Source organism: Schistocerca piceifrons, chromosome 1 (genome assembly GCF_021461385.2).
Source record: "Schistocerca piceifrons isolate TAMUIC-IGC-003096 chromosome 1, iqSchPice1.1, whole genome shotgun sequence".
NCBI lineage: Eukaryota > Metazoa > Arthropoda > Insecta > Orthoptera > Acrididae > Schistocerca > Schistocerca piceifrons.
This window is the reverse complement of record NC_060138.1, coordinates 776,986,423-776,992,800: the sequence shown is the minus strand read 5'-3', so window position 1 is coordinate 776,992,800 and position 6,378 is coordinate 776,986,423. Positions and strand designations below refer to the sequence as shown.

At 42.9% G+C, this 6,378-nt stretch overlaps 1 pseudogene; it reads right to left on the bottom strand.

The window, feature by feature from the left end:
* Positions 1 to 977: 977 nt before the first annotated feature.
* Positions 978 to 1,095, bottom strand: LOC124728698 (annotated as a pseudogene).
* Between the last annotated feature and the right edge of the window lie 5,283 nt (positions 1,096 to 6,378).

Sequence of the window (6,378 nt, the reverse complement as noted above, 5' to 3'; positions counted from 1 at the left end):
GCCAAACGATGAACTATAAGATAGACAAACTAGAGGTACTGGAAAGAAGGATTATTAGAAAAATAATGGGTGCAATGAAAACTGCAGATGGTTGGAAAATAAGAAGTAATGAGGAGATCTACAAAAATATAGAGAAAATATCTGAAGTAACAGCCAAACGAAGATTAACCTTTTTTAGACATCTCTACCGAATGGATGGAAATAGACTAACAAAACAAATACTCCTATATTTCTGGAAGAAGAAATCGACAATAGCATGGATTACAGAAATAAAAAAAGATCTTGAAAGAAACAACATCAAAGAATCAGAAATAGCGGAAAGAAACCGTTTTAAAACCAAAATACTAAATTTGAAAGGCTTTCAAAGCAGAAGAAATAAAATATCGAGAACAACATGGACAGAAGAAAGGAAGAGACTTCATGGGGAGAAAATGAGGGAATACTGGAAAAATAGGAAACAACAACGAAGGAAGAAGAGGAACTGAAGTTGTTAACGTGATCCTAGTTGGTCAATACCATTATAAATAATAATAATAAGTTTCAGGAGTGACCCAGTGCAGACTGATAGGGCCGCCGTCTCTATATACACAAATGATTTGGTGCACAGGATGAGCAACAATCTCGGCTGTTACCTGATGATGTTGTAGAGTACGGGAAGGTATCGTCGTTGATTGACCGTAGGAGGATACAAGAGGACTTAAATAAAATTTCTGACTGGTGTCATGAATGGTATCTAGGTGTAAATGTAGAAAAACATAGCTCAATGCAGATGTGTAGCACTCCGTCTTCAGGCCACGAGTGGCCTACTGGGACCATCCGACCGCCTTGTCATCCTCAGTGGAGGATGCGGATAGGAGCGGCGTGGGGTCAGCACACCGCTCTCCCGGTTGTTATGATGACATTCTTGACCTAAGCCGCTACTATTCGGTCGAGTAGCTCCTCAATTGGCATCACGAGGCTGAGTGCACCCCGAAATATGGCAACAGCGCATGGCGGCCCGGATGGTCACCCATCCAAGTGCCGACCACGCCCGACAGCGCTTAACTTCGGTGATCTCACGGGACCCGGTGTAGCCACTGCGGCAAGGCCGTTGCCCAATGCAGATGTGTAGGAAAAGCAAACCCGTAATGTTAGAATACGACATTAGTAGAGCGTTGCTTGACATAGCCACGTTCATTAAATATCTAGGTGTAAAGCTGTTAAGTGATATGAAAGGGAACAGACATTTAAGGACTGTAGCAGTAGGGAAAGCGAATTGTTGACTACGGTTTATTGGTAGAATTTTACGAAAGTGCGGCTCATTTGTAAAGCAGGCCGCATATAGGACACTACTGGAACTCGAGTATTTGGGATCCCCATCAGGTCAGATATTCGAACATCGCGCACGTATTAAGGAGGTGCTCCGTCAACTCAAATTGAAATCCCTGAAAGAGAGCTGACGTTCTTTTCGAGGAACACTATTGAGAAAATTGAGAGAACCGGCATTTGAAGCTGACTGCAGTACGATTATATACGCACGAATGGACCACGAAGATAAGAAATGAGAAATCAGTGTTTGTACGGAGGCATGTACGAGTAGACAGTTGTTTTTTCCGAAAAAATCATACGAACACAGTGAGGTGCTAGTAGAATACTTTATTTATACAGCCAACTTCAGTCGGCTGACCATCACCAGGTTCCTATGTACCAAATAAAATAATACATTAAGTTATATTACGGGATTAAACTATCACGAATCTTTTAACTGATTAAAGTGTTAGCAACAATGGAGGAAAAGACATCACTACTTACCATAAAGATGAGGCGTCAAGTTGCAGACAGGTACAATTAAAAGACACTTATATAAAGCCTTCGGCCACAGCCTTCATCAATGAATGAGACACACACACACACACACACACACACACACACACACACACACACACACACGCACGCACCCAAGCACACCTCACGCACACATGACCGCCAACTACAGCTTCTCGCGCCGGAATGTCTTTTAACTTTGCCTACCTGCAACGTGACGTGCCTTCTTTACGATAAGTAGCAAACTGTCTTTTACTACATTGTTAATACTCCTACCGGGTGTTTCCATTGTTTAAAATGTTAACAATTCACATTTAATGGAATGTCACATACTCACATGAAAGTATTTGCATTAACATATTAGGTGAAATACAAAATCGTTTCCATCACGTGATAAACCCATGAATAACAAACTGGAAATAAAAGTATACCACAACACAGAGCCGGCCGCTGTGGTCGAGCGGTTCTAGGCGCTTCAGTCCGGAACCACGCGGCTGCTGCGATCGCGGGTTCGAATCCTGCCTCGGGCATGGATGTGTGTGATGTCCTTACGTTAGCTAGTTTTAAGTAGACCTCAGACGTTAAGTCCCATAATGCTTTAGAGACATTTGAAGCATTTTTGAACCACAACGCAGAGATGTGAGTCATTACAGAAACCATATACCGTAAAGACGTAATATGAACAATTAGTGAGCGTATATTAGCTTAACTCTTCATACAACACGTCTCTGTGTCTGTAAAAATCGTCAACTGGTCATGCATTACACGCGCTTTAGCGTGTTACGTGGGATCTTGATATAATCATTTGTCCATGAAACTGGGCTTGTTACTTACGTTACCTATATTAGCCAATTTAGATAGGCGTACATTGTATGTGTTCATACGGTTTGTACCATAAACGTTACTGTACGTAAGCAGTATATATCTGAACGTGACTACAACTAGCTTCACACTAGTGCTTATGAGTACATGTGGACCATTGGTACCCCCCCCCCCCCCCCCGCCTTTTTTTGTTTTCTGTCACCGCAACTGTGATTCTAACACGTGCAAATCGCTAGTAGATGCAACACATAAATACCTGTTATGATTGTCACATGTACTTATCGTAGCAGACGACACATAGTTTAGTAACCGTAAGATTCTAGCCACTGTCGGTGTACATACAGGGTGAGTCACCTAACGTTACCGCTGGATGTATTTCGTAAACCACATCAAATACTGACGAACCGATTCCACAGACCGAACGTGAGGAGAGGGGCTAGTGTAATTGTTTAATACAAACCATACAAAAACGCACGGAAGTATGTTTTTTAACACAAACCTACGTTTTCTTAAATGGAAGCCCGTTAGTTTTGGTAGCACATCTGAACATATAAACAAATACGTAATCAGTGCCGTTTGTTGCATTGTAAAATGTTAATTACATCCGGAGATATTGTAACCTAAAGTTGGCACTTGAGTAACACTCCTCCGCTGTTCGATCGTGTGTATCGGAGAGCACTGCAACATACATCGCGTTTCTACAGAATGATCTGCCAACGTTGCTCGAAAATGTCCCACTGGAAAAGCGTCGACGTATGTGGTATCAGCATGATGGTGCACCTGCACATTCCGCAATTAACACTAGGCTGACCCTTGACAGGATGTTCGACGGGCGTTTCATAGGACGTGGAGGACGCATAAATTGGCCAGCCCGTTCTCCTGATCTTACACCTCTGGACTTCTTTCTGTGGGGTACGTTAAAGGAGAATGTGTACCGTGATGTGCCTACAACCCCAGAGGATATGAAACAACGTATTGTGACAGCCTGCGGCGACATTACACCAGATGTACTGCGGCGTGTACGACATTCATTACGCCAGGGATTGCAATTGTGTGCAGCAAATGATGGCCACCACATTGAACATCTATTGGCTTGACATGTCAGGACACACTCTATTCCACTCCGTAACTGAAAACGGAAACCACGTGTGTACGTGTACCTCACTCCTCGTGGTAATGTACATGTGCGTCAGTGAAAAAGACCAATAAAAAGGTGTTAGCATGTGGACGTAATGTGCTGTTCCAGTCTCTTCTGTACCTAAGGTCCATCACCGTTCCCTTTGGATCCCTACGTAATTCGGTGCTCTCCGACACATACGATCAAACAGCGGAGGAGTGGTACTCAAGCGTCAACTTTAGGTTACAATGTCTCCGGATGTAATTAACATTTTACAATGCAACAAACGGCACTGATTACGTATTTGTTTATATGTTCAGATGTGCTAACAAAATTAACGGGGTTCGATTTAAAAAAAACGTAGGTTTGTGTTAGAAAACATACTTCCGTGCATTTTTTTATGGTTTGCATTAAACGGTTACACTAGCCCCTCTCGTCACGTTCGGTCTGTGGAATCGGTTCGTCAGTATTTGATGTGGTTTACGAAATATATCCAGCGGTAACGTTAGGTGACTCACCCTGTATAACTTTATGACCATCTCTGGATCCACCAATAGAAAATGATCAGCTGTTCAGACGCCTCTGCGTGGTATTACGGCTCTGTTCACAGAGTTGACGCCGATTATAGTTTTGACATGAATGTGTACTCTTCCTAGCGCAGTTTTTATTGATTGACGACGCAGTTTATATTACGATATGATAACAGGTAACTCCGTGCAAATGTGAACCACCTACGTCTTTATGGTATATGGTTTTCGTAGTGAATCACATCACTGTGTTACGATATACTTTTATTTTCAGTGTAAACACCAGTTCCCGTCAGGTCAACGAAGTTAAGCACTGTCTGACTGGCCTAGCACTTAGATGGTGACCATCCGGTCTGCTGAGAGCTGTTGGCAACTGGCGTGCACTCAGCCCTTGTGAGCCAAACTGAGGAGCTACTTGATTGAGAAGTAGCGGCTCCGGTCTCGTAAACTGACATACGGCCGGGAGAGCGGTGAGTTGGCCACATGCCCCTCCATATCCGTATCCAGTCACGGCTGTGGGCTGAGGATGACACGGCAGCGGGTCGGTACCGTTGGACCTTCATGGCCTGTTCGGGCGAGGTTTAGTTTTAGGTCGCCTAACATGATGCTATAAATACTTTTATGTATGTGATATTCCATTAAGTGTGTTTTGTTAACATTTACGTCAGTTAACAGATTCGTGACAGTTTAAGCCTGTAATGTTACTTATGTATTATTTTATTTGGAAACTGGGAACCTGATGATGGTCAGACAACTGAAAAAGGTTGTATAAATAAAGTATTTTGCAAACAGCTGAAGGAGATAACATGACATTTTCAAATATGTAAGAGCTATGGGGCACCAACTCCTGACAATATAGTCGATTTTCGTTCGCTATATTTACGAATGGAACAAGAAAGGTATAATTAGTAAACGCATAGGGTACGCTCCACCACGCACCCTACGATGACTTTCCGAATATGTATGTAGATGAAGATGTAGAATTTCTTTTGGATGTTTCTTGTGAAGTACGGTTTGTTACAGATGACTGATATTTTCAAGAGTTCGCATGCTTCCGATAAACCATCAACTGTATCTTTTAACAAACAAAAAAACATCAACTCTTATATATCACTTTGCAGGGTTTGATTATAATGATATTTATTGTATAATTTTCTGTTTATTCTCAGCGAACCGCAAAGAATCTGTTGACAATCCAGCTACAGTCTTCTCGCGGTCTTTGGTCATCGCGATGGCCCATCCAGCAGAGATGTGTCAAGTGAAAAAACGAAATTGGCTTGTCACGATTCCCACCAACTTCATATCCACGTGAAAGAAATAAGGAAAGGCATATGGGTAGGAAGGTACTGAAATATGATTAACGTAAATACAGGTATACAGGGTGGTTATAAATGAACTTTCGCTGCTTGAGAGGGCCCCCATTAGAAAACGAGTGATCATAAGATAACGAAACATCGAGGAAACATTTGTAAGGACATGTGAAACACAAATAACGAGTAAACATCTGAAAGAAACACATTTTAATTTAATGTAGGTGCCGCGTGCGTACATTGCAGGTTATAAACGTTGCTCAGTGTGACGACCATTTGTATCCAAGACAGCCTGGAACCACACTAAAGATATCATTTCATGATTGTTCGCAGCGCTTTTCGAACAGTGGATCATGGAGAGCTGTCGTGACACAGCTCGTGAATTGCTTACAGATCGCACACTGCTCCCAGCATTCTCAACCATGACAACAGCAACTCCTTCAACAATTTGTGGCTCAGCCGGCCGTCGGCCTCACCTAGGAACAACTCTCAAATCGCCAGTTAATTCGAACCTCCCAGTGCTGTTCCTCAACGCTGGTGCGGAATGAGAACCTCTTAGTATTCCTTTAATGCGTCGATACTCGCGAAGAGCACCAGTACTGCTGCTGTTGTTTTGATAAAACGGCATTACGGGTACAGCCCTGCTCACCTTGTCCAGTCCCGTGTCGAGTGTACGCAGCTGTAATGCACACTGATGCTTGTGTTTCAACCCTACGTCACCGTATCAGTTTCGGCGCCTAGCAACAAGCCATAACACTAACACTATTAACAACGCAAATCCTGCAGCGCACAGTCTGGA